The sequence below is a fragment of the Phasianus colchicus genome, chromosome 4 (genome assembly GCF_987193195.1).
Source record: "Phasianus colchicus chromosome 4, bPhaCol1.hap1.1, whole genome shotgun sequence".
NCBI lineage: Eukaryota > Metazoa > Chordata > Aves > Galliformes > Phasianidae > Phasianus > Phasianus colchicus.
In genome coordinates this window covers 13,758,644-13,773,319 of record NC_143439.1, presented here as the reverse complement: position 1 = coordinate 13,773,319, position 14,676 = coordinate 13,758,644, and positions in this window count along the sequence as shown.

Below are 14,676 nucleotides of genomic sequence, written 5' to 3'. Positions count from 1 at the left end.
TGCGGGCCTAGGAGTGTGGGACCCTCACTGACAGCAGGTGTAGTCCAGATCTCATGTATTTGAGCAGTGCTTTTAGCTTGTTTGTAACCTATGACAAAGTGTAAATTGAAGTAACAATAGCATTATATTATTAGAGGCAAATACAAAGTCTGAAGTAAATATTTGTCTAAATATTTAAATTTGGCTTCTGTGTCTAAAGAAAAAAGCAAGGCAAACTTCATTTGCTGCTTCTAAGTTCTACCCACTGCTATTCTAATTTCTCAAAAAAGACATCATGAGAAAAAAGCCATGTTGGTCTGCAGATAGCTGATGAATAGGAATCTTAATATGAGCAGAATTTGTTTTGGGATATTTTCTTCCTGCCATCCGGATCTCAATCAGTTTGTAGTACAAGCTAGCACTTTTGCTTGGGAAAAATGTTTTGAAAAGCAAACAAAATACTTTTCTGTATTAAAGTGTTAGTCAGCATATAGCTCTGAAAAAGGCTGCCATAAAGAGTCATATTGGTTGAGTTTAATAGTTCATGCATTGTAAACGCTGAAATTGGATATGTCACTGAAAGCTGCTCCTGGGCAGTTTTAGCTTGCATGAGCAGCATTTACTCAGCACATCACTGCAGGTCTTGCTGATCTTCCCCTAGCAGCGCTTTTTATAATGGAAGCATTCTTCTTGTATTTTATTTTTTTTAACTCTTCCAACCCCTGCCATGCATTAGGCATTAACATGCTTTCCTTGGAAACTGGAGCGTGTATTTCATCTCCTACTGCCTGTTTCCTTCTTTAGCAAATTTATTTCAGCGCCACTGCAAGGGAATTCTGTCTTGTACTGCTCAGTTCTGTAATATCCCAGCGGACAGTATGTTTGAAGTTGCCATATTGTGCATTGCCAAAAACAGTAAAGGATATAAAGGATCTTATTTTTTGGTGAGAATTCTGCCCTTAAGATACTCTGTATTCTTGTTGTTGCTCTGGTCTATCAAGGGGAGGTTAGCAATAAAATATCATCTTAAAACTCAGATGACTGGAAAGAGTCTGACCCATAACAGAAGGCAGCAGCTTCTTGAGTTTTAGGATTGGCATAATCTGGTTTATGAGTTTGGGCAGATGCTGCTAAGCAGCTCTTTCCAAGCCTGCTGCTAATGTGCAGAGCACCAGCCTCCTCTGTGCAGCTGGAAGGGGTCTCTAGGGATGATGGCATTAGAAGTGTGTGCAGGGAATGTTTCTGTGCCAGAACTTTTATTTTTCAATTGTGCAGTTATGTTTTAAATTTGCTTTCGGATCAATTCAGTGCCCCATTCAGACTTAAAAGATACATTCCTGAAACCATTCTACTTGTGTGAGGTTTTTAAATATTCCATGAAGTAAGAATGCAATGCTGTTAGAAAATTAAATTACCACATTAATTTACAGGGTCAAGAGAGGAAGAAAACAGTATAACTGTAGAGTTACTAAAGAGTGCTACTGTTCAACTGTTTTGAGCACTGTGAAAGCCTTTATGGGCTTTGGATATTATCAGCTTGCTGATGGCCGGTGGCCCTGCTGTGATACACAGTATGGTGGTCAAAAAGCCACAGCAGAGTCTGCATTTCTCTTGTATGAATAACCATAGGTTTTTTTCCTCCTATTTCTCCAGTAAATGTGGATATCATAAAATATCTTTGCTATTACTTCACAGCATAAGCTTTTGTCTATTGAATGTAGTTAATAGTATCAGTGAAATGTGATGTGAGAGAAATTTCTGCAAGCTGCCAGCAATATGAGGTCAGAATCAGGTAAATAGACCTCTGGTGCATTGGTACTGGGCTTGGAGGTTTGAAGCTGTCCTCTACAGGAGGACAACAGCTTGAAATGTTTTGGCTTTGGCTTTTTAGGTTACTATCTATGGTAGTATACATGTTGTGGGCCAGGGGAAAATGCTTCTGTGATTAAAACAATCTTAGTATGTTTTCAGGCTCATGTTTAAGAACATAAGAGGTTTGTGTCCTGTCTTGCCTTGTGAACAAGATGCCAGCATGTGGAGGTCCGTGCAAGCCAAAGGTTAAGTGTTTTTTGGTATGGCTGGCATGGATGTTGTATAAATGTGAAAGAAAGAATGAAAAAAAGAATCACCTTCAACAAGTACTATCCTTGTTTCATTCTGTGTCCATAAGTGTTGTTCTTGTTTGTTCTGTGTGTCCATAACTTAATACATAACAGACCTTCTTTTTGGTTATGTCCAATGTGTTTCTTCTCCTGCCTAAGCAGTATTCATTCTGCTGCTGTGTGTTCATCACTGGCATAGCTTTTTTTTTTTAATACACAGTTACACAGACTGAAGTGTTGCTTGTCCTAGTCAGATCAGTATCCTGTCTGTAAATCCAGGGTAAGCATTGGTTACATAATTGCAGGTTTTGCTAACTGGATGAAGGAATTGCTTGTAGATTGACCTAGCTTTCATGTGTCAGTATCTCATTTCAGCCGTATCACTTTTGATGTGAAAGGTGGTACAGGATGCTTAGCTCTGGACTTAAAAACACAGCAAAACTTTCAATGAGCTATTGGCATTGATCTTTGGCATTCTTTGTGATATTCTCTTCTCTACCAGCAATGGGAGATTGATCTCTCTGAGTTTCAATAATGAAATGCGTCTTACATATGGAATAATTTACTCAGATATACTTTAACATTGGTTCGTACTGTTTTTAGATTCTTTTTATGCTATTTTTGGATGCATCAAATTTGGATGGCATGATTAATGTATTACTACTGTTCCAGTAGAGATGTTGCGTAGATCTGTTTTCAAAAGCCAAGTGTTTGCTACTGTGATAAATATTCAAAGATATTGCAACAGTTCATAAAGCCGTAAAACAATTTAAGTTAAAGAATGTTTATAAATAACAAGCAGATAAAGATCCAGGAACTCGTACTGTTGAAATAAATCATTAGAGGACAGGGAATGCAATACTGAAAGCTTTGCTTTTAACATTTTAAATGGAAGCATGATCCTACGAAGATGCTTGATTTTTTTTTTTATTATTATTTTTTTATTTTTTTTATTATTTTGAAGTGAATTTACAGCAGTAGTTGGCATATGTATCCATATAAATAGTAGCAAATACATGTAAATGGCTATATTCAGCTTAGGAAGTGCATATATTCCTATATTCAGGAGGAAGTGCAGAATGTTTTTCCTCTATTTATTTCCTTTGAAATCATGCTTTATGTAAAAAGTTCCTCTCTTTAGATTGTTCTGTTAATTTCCTTCCATATGTATCTCTCTTTAGCCCTAGGCTGCTGAAAATTAGACAGTTTTGGAATGAATAATGCTTATGAGATATTTTTATATGATTAAAGAAAATGTGGGATGATATTTTTGGTATCTTTTTTTCCTTCACAAATGATTAATGTATGGACTGCAAGTTTTCACAGGGAAGAAAGAAGAAACAATGAAATCTGTTTGATTTCGTTCACTGTTAGGATGCAATTCCTGTTCTGCCTTCGTGCATTTGGGTTCAGCTTTTTCTTTTTGTTGGATGACTGGTACATGCCTTATTATTAATTCAATCTGAGGAAAAAATATTACCTCTATTTTTGCTAAATTAAAAGTATCTTATAACTTGAGTGTGTGGGAAGAAATGGAGAAAATGTGGTTAGCTTAAAAACCTTAATTTTTTTTAAGCGCTTAATATCCCTTAATTTAGTATCAGATTATGATTAATAATGGTGTGTTTTTACTGCTGAACTCAGATGTACTATTAATACTGCAAGCACGTTCAACAGAAGCCACCTTTCAACAGTGCTGCTTGTAAAACACTTCAATTGACACCATTTGTGATTATTGCTTAATATATAAGAAAATGAATAGTTTTTTCAAAACTACTTGTAGTTCATCTGTTGGGCCTATCAACTATTCAAGCAACAAATGAGATAAAAATTAGTTGTTTAATGGAACAAGCTTTCAAGGGTTTTAATTATTCAAAGGATAATTAAGGAAGTAATCAGAAAATATGATGTTAAACAATGGATCGACTTCATCCTACTTGACACCTTATGAAGTTGTTTTGAAGTTAACAAACTTGCTGCTGTTCCACCCTTCTCTGCCTAAATGAGAAAAGCATGGACTAACTTCAAAACCTTTCATGTAATAAATAGTTCCATTGGCTCTAATGGAGTTGTTGGCATGAGTAGAGCAACTCTGAATTAATGAATTAACAGTTCTTGCTATCTGTGCTACCCAATTAGTTGTTAATAAAGATCAAGCATCTGGGCAACTAAAGCTTTAGACTAGTGAATTATATGTGTAAAGTAGTTGGAATTTTTTTATTGGTTGCTTTTTTGTACAATCAAAAGAAATAATGCATCAGAAGCTGGAAGTCTGCTGTCTTTGGGTTGGAGAGCATCTAGAGTATTCTATAACTGTGAAATAAATCCTACCTTTGTATTTTAATTAAAACCCTTACTTGCACTTGATAGATGTAATTGAGTACAGGCTGTAATTTAAGGTGTTGGTCAGGACTTAAACTAAATCCTAAATGAGAAATGTAGATGCTTTAGAATCCCTTAGCTATTGCAGTGAAATTCCAGTATCCCACACTCCTGTTGAACTTCTGGATCTGACCTACAGAACTGACTGTGGCCTGCTGGACCCCCTCCTGGCAACAGAAAGATATGGAGCTGTTGGAGCAGTTCCAGAGGTGGCTGCAAAGATAAGTCTGGAGTACTTCTCCTATATAAAGAAATGTGGAGGGAGTTGAGCTTATTTAGCTTGGAGAAGAGAAGGCTCTGGAAGGAATTCCCTTGCAGCCTTCCAGTACTTGAAAGGAGTTTATAAACAGGAGGGAGACCACCTCTGTACATGATTTGATAGTGACAGGGCAAAGGGGGATGGCTTTAACTAAAAGAGAAGAGATTTACGTTAGATATTGGGGGGGGGGGGGGGGAAATAGTGAGTCGCTGGCACAAGTTGTCCAGAGAAGCTGTGGATACCCCATCTGAGGAGGCATTTAAGGCCAGGTTGGCTGGGGCTCATAGCAGCCTAATCTGGTGGGTGGCAACCCTAACCATGTCAGGAGGGTTGGATCATCTGTAAGGTCCCCTCCAACCTAAGCCATTCTGTGATTCTTGACACCATGCTTATTGGGCAGTGTAGTCAGGCCAAGTAAGTTAGATGGAGCACAAAGTGATCTTTGTGTTCACTTCAGCAAAACAAAATAGGTAGGTGACTGGTGTAATAATGAAACTAGTTCACTGATTGGTCTGAAGTTACCTGTAGTAAGTGTTGAAGTGCATATGTATGTATAGCTGCTCATTGAGAAAGATCCTGAAGTGTCTTCAGGTTGCCTGTGTGTAAGAGTGGGGTTTTGCCAGCCCTGTGAAGGAGCAGTGGTCAGTGGGGCTTTACAAAGAGTGTTTTTATGCCAGCAAACTTTGACTAAAGAAACAGCAGTACAGTTAGGAATAGCAAAGCAAGTATAATGATTGCTCTTTCTATGAAGAGTGATAACTCTTTATTTTAAAATAATCAGGAGTAAATCTATACTTATATGTAAGTGTATGCTTGTCTCCTGTTATCTGGTAATTGCATTGAGGCAGTAGAAATGTATATACATTTCTTGAAGCATATCAAGCAGGCTATTAAAATGTTCTTAGTTTATAACTGTCTTAGTAACTGTTCCTGATGTACTTTCTTGAAATACAAAAGGTTAAGACTGCTTTTTTTAAAGACAGCTTCCTTCTAAAATTGTACAGTGTTATTTGGGAATTAAAGTTACAAATGGAACAGAATTATTGATGTCTTTCAATATGTACTGTATATTTTTGTTTTATAACTTTGGTGAGTAAGTAGCATGCCCGTTTTGGACTTCTCAACACATCTCCTACTGGTCCTCCATGACACCTGCTGTGCTGCCATCAGCCACTAATGTTCAGATAAAGCTAGCAGCATGTTAGGATGTGCTTGAGACATTCAGCAGTGCAGATTGCTTGTTCTGTCTGCCTGTGCCTATAACATCTGGCAGCCATCAGGTGTGAGAAACCCCAAATGAGAAGGAGGAAAATATTTTTTAATTTGAAATGAACTGGTGTGGTTTTTTTAGACAAATTATTGCAGATTGCTTGAGATCATAAAAAAAAAAAAAAGCAAATGAAAACAACACAGATGGGGAGCAGAATTAGGTTTGCTAAATTGAATGCATGTATTGTGTTACCTTAAAGAATTTCTCAAAAATTCAATTGGAAGTTGGTTAAGAGATTAATGGATTCATGTTATACTGTTTAGGAAGATTTCTCTGTGACAGTCCCCAGTCTATCAAACTTCATCAGACAGATGGTTGTGAACTTTCTTTCCTATTGCCTGAGTTTTGCCATTGATCTTGGTGCAATTTTAAGTACAGATTCTAATTGTATTTACAACTGTGCAGATAAGATGAGAATGTTTTTCCTTCAACATGACCTTGTTTTTGTTAGGAAGCTCATGACAGGAGGATGACTTACTTTGCCATCTGATGTTTGCACAGCCAAGAAGCTTGGTCAAACTTTATTTTTCTGAATCAGATGCTTTTTTATACCTCCTAAAAATCCTTAGTGTAATAAAATGTGATGTAATTTCTTCACAAAGCATGCCTTGTGTGATAAGCACAGTGGTAAATACTAGTCAATTAAATATGGAAGTAGAAGCTGTGCCTCAAACAACAGCCTGTGTTACTCTTGATGATCTGTTTTCTGACTGGAAACAATTTGGTGTTCTTGATGGACTTTGTTACTTTTGCCAATACATGGCTGAACACTGCAAAATGAACAAAATTTTCAGATACTGTGTACCTGAAGCTTTACAGTCTGAAGTAACTCTTATTCTTTAGTCTCCTTCATTTCCTTCAAAGATTCCTTATCTTCTGCTTTCGTGTCTATGGGTCTGAAGCTTTTCCTGAACACATTCTTCCAGACAAGAGCAGATCATCATGCAGTGCTAGGAGGAACACAGAAATTCTGCAAGTTATTAAGTCTGGCGATACTATTTTCAGTTGTGGTGGAAAATAGACTAAAAAACTTGCCCCACCTATATTCTTTTAGTGCCAGCCTTTAACTCCCAGTGGTCTAGTTCTGTGTGAAATAGCAAGCACTATTGTTACCTGCAAGGAGGAGGAGAGGTGAGGATGGATGGCATGAGAGACTGGATGCCTCTAAAGATCATTCCTGAGGCAGAATGAAAGGAGAACCACTGATCTTTGGCTTCTTGTTATGAAGTGCTTGCTTATACCTCCTGCCCACCAGAAGAAAATTACCACCTCAAGTTCTGTGAATGTCACACCCCAAAGATATTGCAGCCTAGACTGAAAATAGAGCAACAAAGACAAGAGAAATCTCTGCTTCCTTCATCCAAGTTATTCTTACCCCCAGCTGATGCAGCGTGAAGAGGGCAGAGTTGGAAAAAGACAATCTTGTGCTGTGTAAGCACTACTTAGTATTGGCTAGAACACTGTTGCTATCAACACTTTTAGCCACAAACCCAAAATACAGTAGCATGTGGCCTGTTATGCAAATAATCAACCCCTTCCTGGCCAGGCTGAGTGCATACAAGAATGCATGTTCTAGTTAATGATAGATAAATATCTTCTAGATGTAATAAGGATTTTTCCTCTTATATAGACAAAACGTGCCAGAAACTACTGTGGAAAAGAAATGAACAGCATTACAGTGCAGTGAAAATGATAAAGTTTTAAAAAATGTGTTTTATAAAGTGAGAGAAAATGTAATAGATCTAGAAAATGGATCGTGTCAGTCAATCGTAATAATCACTGGCCTCCCAGAGGAGGAGGAGAATAATATAGCTTTTCACCTACTGCTATTTCTGACAGTGCTAATGAGTGCAGAATAAGAAGTGAGAAGGACTCTGATTTCTGCTATCAAAACCAGCTCCTAGGCAAAGGCCTTGTCATGTGCAAAGGCCCTTTGCTTTCTGAATAAATAATACATACTTTTAAAATCTCATCTTTGCCTGACTGTGCAGAGGGATCTTGACAACAGTAACATGAAATGTAGCTGCATTAGTCACTGTTAAACTTTGAAGAGCTGTTGTAGAAAGGCATACTTTGCATTTGGTTTTATATTATTTTGTGTGGATGAAAAACTGCTTGAAACTCCGATGTCCATTTTTTTCATTTTTGCAATTAGGCTTCTAAGACTTCCTGATGATTAAAAGTCAGTAGGTAATTCTTAAGTCCTGTGGTCTGAGAGATATAGTTTTAATTGAAGCATCAGTAACAAAAATGCATCAGTATGCTATGTGTTTTGCATCTTCAAAATTATTGTCTTTGTTCTTGTTTAAATTGTGCTTTGCTGCTTCTTATGACTTATTTCCTTCGGTTTGCATTAGGAACAGTGGCAGCTTATCACCTGAAGTAAGGCATGCAGGAAACTGTGGAGTTTTGAACTGCTGACCTATTTAGAGGCCTCATTCTTCATCAGCTCTTCCCTCATTGACGAGCTCTAAAAATGCTTGTTTGTAACCTTATGGTTACTAAAAAGAGAAATTGAAAGTGTATACAGTAGGATACCAGATCTCTTTCTGTCTGTGTAGCTGAATATGAAACTATTGCCAGTTGAGTGGATGCTAGTGTTATTAAACCTACAAACCTTACAAACATCAGGTTTGACTTTAATGATTCTCTCATTAAAGTCAAGTATTTGCCATTCTGTGAGTGGAGAAGTTTGACAGATACTAATTAAAAGCAATGGAAAGAGTAGGACACCTGGCACGTTCTTAGAAATGAGATGCTAGGGGGAAGAAAAAAACAACAAAGAAATTCTTGTGACAGCGATCTTAGTCAATTGTGTTTTGCTTCTATTGCATAACCCATAGACTTGTCACATCTTGACTAACTTGTAGAAGTGCAGGTGAAGGAGGTCACAGGCTGCCCCACCAGCACTCAGGAGGGGCCTGAAGACAGGCCTGTAAGACCAACAGCTGTCAGGAAGTGAGCAAGTGTGCCATGTGCTGCTGGACTGTGAGGCTTCTTATCTCATTTAAGTAATCACAGCCAACTAGATGATGTGCTAGGTTTTGTTCTGATAATGGTTCACTATTCTGCAGACACACGTTGATTCAGAATGACATTGCCTTCTATAAACAGGTGTCATGTAAAATATGAATACCTACCACATGCAGACAGTGCAATTAAATAAAAATCTACATGCTGTTTTTTTCTGACTGTAGAAGAATGCAGTATCTGCCAAATGACTGATCACTTCTGGTAAGTATTTTGAACCATTTAAGAATGCTTCTGAAAACATATATAGATCATCACAATCTGTGACAATTAGCAGATAAATAACAATTGACTCTACATGCTGGAAATGCAGTAAAGCTGAGTTTAATAATGGCAGCAAGCGCAAGATTTCCCTTTCTGGCACATGTTTGAGTTCAGCTGTGATGGAAAGCAAGCAAGAATAAAACTGATGTTGGGGCTACAGTTTAATGATGCAGCATTTAAAATATTGTCTTTGCTATAGTTATTTATTATGAGAAGTAATGGTTTTCATCTAAAGGGGAGGAATTTCTTACTAGTTGTTTGTTATCAGATGGATGTCAATATGCTGCTTCAGGAAAAAAAAAGCACATAGTTTTAAGTAGAGATTGTTTTGTTTGATTTACAGTGCCACCTGTTAAAGAGTAGCGGACAATCAATTAAATGCTGTCATTTAATGCTGTTCTCCCAGGAGTATGCTTTCACTGATAGAACCTGGAGCTTCTCCTACCTAACCTATACATGCTTTTCTTAGGGTCTGGAGTCAGAGTAGTAACTTGAACTCACTGTTTTGGCTGTGACCTTTGAGCAAGCTCTTTCAGATTCTGACCCAAAGAAGGATTTAAATGTTTAGAAATCCATATATTGAGCTACAACAGTTGATTCTGTTCCATTCTCTCTGAATCTTGCCTCCTTGAAAAAATTGCCACCCAGTGGTTTATTTCTGTGTGTGTCTATCTTTTAATTAAAAAGCTGTACTTTTTTTATTTTAAATTTCGATCTGGAAAATATCTTTTTCTGTGTACTAGAAGTATGGTAGAATAAGTCAGTTTTATATATATACACACATGCATACATGTGAACTATATAAGTAGGTCACTCTGAAAGTAATGCTACCTATTTACTTCCATAGAAAGAAAAGTATTTGAGTGGAGAAAAAACATATCCTCTTTGAAAGATTGTCTGGCAGAATACAGAGAAATGCAAGGCTTTCAAGAAGAGTTCACCATGAGCAATTTTGTAGCTGTAGCTGAAATGCTAAGTCAAGGCTTGAAACAGTGATTGAGCACCTGGTGGGAAGGCAGAGCCAACCTTGGCGAGCTCAGGTGTAAGTAGTGCACCTGAGTGACCAAAAGGGATTGAGCCAGGATCAGTGTCTCTCAAGGACTTCATTTAAGGGGTTGGCAGTGGAGTTAAGAGTTTCTTGCTGGAGACCCTGGAAACCAGAGGCCTTCTGAAGGTATGCAACTTTTTTCCTTTATTTCTGTGCACACAGCTGTTACTTTTGAGCAATTCCTCACTTACTGCAGCCTGGGACCTGGCTGCTCTGCTGTCATTGTTGTGCTTTCCATCATGTTACAGTAGCATAATGGGAATTGAAGAATTAGGTCCGTGCTTCTGCCCAGAGGGTTTGTGAGTAAATAGCTGGTGTGTGCACATTCCTTGTGCCAATTCTTAGCAGTCCTGATTTTTTGGGACATCTGGAGTTTGATGAAAGTCAGCTGATGAAAAATGCTAGTGACCTCTGACTCTGGGAAGCTATCAAGCTATTTGCTATGTAACTGTAAGGGAATTTCTTCTTTTACGTAGAGTAGTTTTGTGTAATTTTTAGCAAGACTTATTTCCTAAATGTGGTAGAGCTCTTAAGTGCCATAATCCAGCACTTTATTTTATTCTGAAGTCATCACTCTAATGTGATCATGCAGTGAGCAGAAACTGCAGCAGAATTCGAACTTTGAGCTTGCTGCGTTTTCCCCCCCTGTAATGAAGCTTGTAATTAGCATGTTCAAGATGCTAAAGAGAATGTGTGCATGTTAACAACTCTCCAAATGTCAAAATGATTTTGTGGTTGTCACTGGTTGTTCACGGTAAGAAAGTGAAGATGCTTTTTACTACTCAGTAAGTTTCTTACTGTCACAAAGTAGAGCAGAGAAATATTGATGAAGGACATCATTCAAATCTGCAAACCAGCAGGGGTTTATGCAAAAGGCCATGGCTGTCTGCAGCTGTTCAAAGCATCAATTCATGGCAGTCAGTGCATATACTACTTGCTCCCAACAAATTTATTTATAGGTCTCTTAAGGTATGTATTAGAGGATAACGAAATGAGCCTTTAAAATAAACTTCTGAAAATAAAACAAAATAAACTACTGAAAAGGGATGTAGAAAATACCATGTTTTAAACAAGGAGTATAAATGCTGGTCACTCCCAAAGTAATGCCTCCTAATTCCATAGCAACTACAACAGATACAAAGAGCACAATAACACTACTTGATAAAACAAACTTCCAGCTACAAGACATTCTTTTTGACATAATCATCCACCTTTAGCTATGCGTTTTCACCAGCAATGAGCAGAAGCCTATATGTCAATGTGTGAAAATAGGCACCAGTAGAGTTGACCCAGTGTTTCCACTGCTGAAACATACCACCCACCATTTCACTTCACATCCACTGTTTGGTCTCCATAAACATTCAGCAAGCATCAATGAATGTCAGCGGGTGCCATTTTTTCCACATAGAGGAATTCAGTGATGCACCTTTGCTTCATATGCACTTCAGTATCAGATGCCGTTTTGTCACGCCGCCACTCTGTTGTCATCTGTCACACAGCAACAAATTCTAATGGGATATCAGCAGGAAGGTTTAACCACCACTGCTATACAACCAATATACACCTCTAGGACATAAAGTAGTAGGCATTAATTTTGGAGAAGCCCTTGTATGACTAGACTTTTCTTGAAGCAAGAAAAACAAATGTTCAGGATGGGCTCAGGACAGTTCATGTGCTGGATCAAAGTCTCTTCAACTCGTAAGAAAGTCTTGAATCAGAGGAATGAAACTAGGAGAAGTGGAAGTCTAAATTGTTCACTTCATAGAAGTGAAACATTGTAAATATGTTGTCCCAAGACAGTTGAATTATTATTTGAAAAGATTATATAAGGTGGAAGAGAGAACAATGGAAAAGCCAATAAAACCATGGCCAGAACTTGGAAAAACATCTTTCAAATGAAGAATCTAAAGCTTTTTGCTGTCCTAGGACAAAATTTATTTTCCCTCTTGTTTTGGTTCATGTATTTCTTTGTTGAATACAAGGGCATACTTGTAGTAATAGAAATTGGAAAGCTATGAAGCCTGATACACCAGTTGCTTCACTGTAAGAGCTTTGGAGTATTGTGACCATGTCTGCAACCTAACAGATGAGCAGCTCCTGCTATTGTAACTCAAGCTGTTAAGACAGCCCCTCAGCTAGCAGAGTGGTAACTTTCTGCTCTGCTGGAGTAACTACTTGAGCATAGTTTGTCTTCTGCACTAAAGCCACTTAATCTATGGTAAGATACTGCGTTAAATCCAGTAATTTGTAATATCATCAATCAAGACCATCTGTACTATTCTGAAGCTTTCTACAGATGCTGAATGTGTAGGATCCAAATATGTTTGGCCAAATCCTAGTATATGCCTTCTTTCCAAAATCAAAAGATAGATAACTCCTTAGCTTAAAGTATGTCCTCTAAACTAATTATCTTGCTACTTGAAAATGGGACCTTTTTAAACAGTACTAAGGACTTTCATTTCTTCAAGTTACAGTTTGTTTACTAAAATGTTGTAATGACAAAATGAAGCTATTAAACATCCAAATTCCCTTACTATTTTTAAGGGATTCTTGTTCCTAAGGACGAGACTGTCTTTCTATTATTGAGCTTCTAATCAATTCCATACAATGTTGTTAAGCACCAACATAATTACTTATGTTTATCAAGGAATGACTTTAAGATATTTTATCCATTTCAGTGGAGTCTGGAAATAACCCTTAATTTTTCTACATCGATTTTTTTTTTTTTTTAATGGTTTCTGAGCTTTGTTTGGAGGAGGTTTCACTGGGATTGACTGTATTGCAGTAGATGATGTTGAAGGTTCATAGCTGCCACTTGGTGTATCTTAATGCTTGGACAGCATCAGATGCGTCTGAAGACTAACTCTGCATTACTTTCATTTTTTTTTTGTCAGAAGTCTGTCAGAGCATGTTGCAGCTAATGCTATGAAATTAGAAGCTACTTTAAGTGGAACTACGCAGTGAGGGCAGGGGAGGTAAAGTGTTATTACTAGCTTGTGGCTGATTGTGACTACCCACTTGTAGGATATCAGGTTTGGAAGGAAGATTGTCAGTCTCTATGGGATAATAACTTTTCTCACATAACATAATGGTCAAGAAGAAGGTAGTTCTGTGTAAGACTTATTACTGAAAATAAGTGAAAAATCTTTGGCACCGAATGGCGGTGATGCAGTCTTAACTTCAGAGGGCTGTAGAAGAAAGTGATTCAATGTATTTTTCTGTTACTTATAATCAGTGAGTGTTGATAATGCTGTATGTTCAGTGGATTAAGAGTGTATGCTAACAAGAATACATAGGAAAAGTGCTAATATTAACAAAGTTTTTTTGTTTGTCATGTCCAAGATAAATTTCCTGGCAAAGACATGAAAGCAAGCAACTATCTATACAAACCATGTGTTTTAGAATACAGGTGCTATACTGGAAACACTTGAAAAGCCATCATTTTGTCTTCCAACTCTTCTTATTCAAGCAGTTGCTAGTAAGTTGTGAGGATCAATGTCCTTGATCCTCCAGTCCTCAAACAATGCACTTTTCTATCTTGGGTAGAAATATGTTGGAAAGGAGTAGGGATGGGGACGAGTTTAAAGGAGCAAGTAATTTAATTCTGGCATGGAGGCAAGCAAGGGTTTAGCAAAGTAGCAATGCTTTTGCTTTGCATTCTATTTTTACTGTATGCTTTCTTTTAACGTGAAGATGTCTGCAAATATGTAAAATGCTCAAAAATTATTTTAAAATGGAGATGTACATCATCTGAACCACTTGCAAATAAACTTGAGCTTAATTTATTCTTCAGTATATTAATTCAGTTCTAATCACTGAATTCCACATGGCTGAGTTCAAAAGAAGATCACGCACCCCTGCTCCTTCCCTAAATTTTAATTTCTTCTTAGTTTGCTTCAAACACTGAACTGCTTAGAAATACCCTACTTGACCTTTAAATCTACAGTGTCAGGAGAATCATGATAATTAGATGAATCCATACAGTTATATGTCTAGAGTGTGCCAGTATAAACACTGGAAGCCACATGCAAGCAGTTTGTGAGAATATTGCATCTTCACGGGCATCTGTTTGGGCCACTGTTGTAAGCTGTATCTTTATTCGTGATGCTAATACTGAAGATGTTTGCTGAATTTTAGGCCTGCACTTAGCAGTAGTCGTTTCTTTTTTTACTTATGACATTTGAAAATAATTAGCTTTACTTAGCTGGCTGTGTCCTGTACTCTTTTTGCATGGTTCAAGGTTGGGAATAAATATATGCTTAAAAACACTTGTTCTAAGTACACGTTATTGGTTCCTCTTTCCCCATTCCTCCTCATATCCACTGTTGTCAGACTGTGGTTC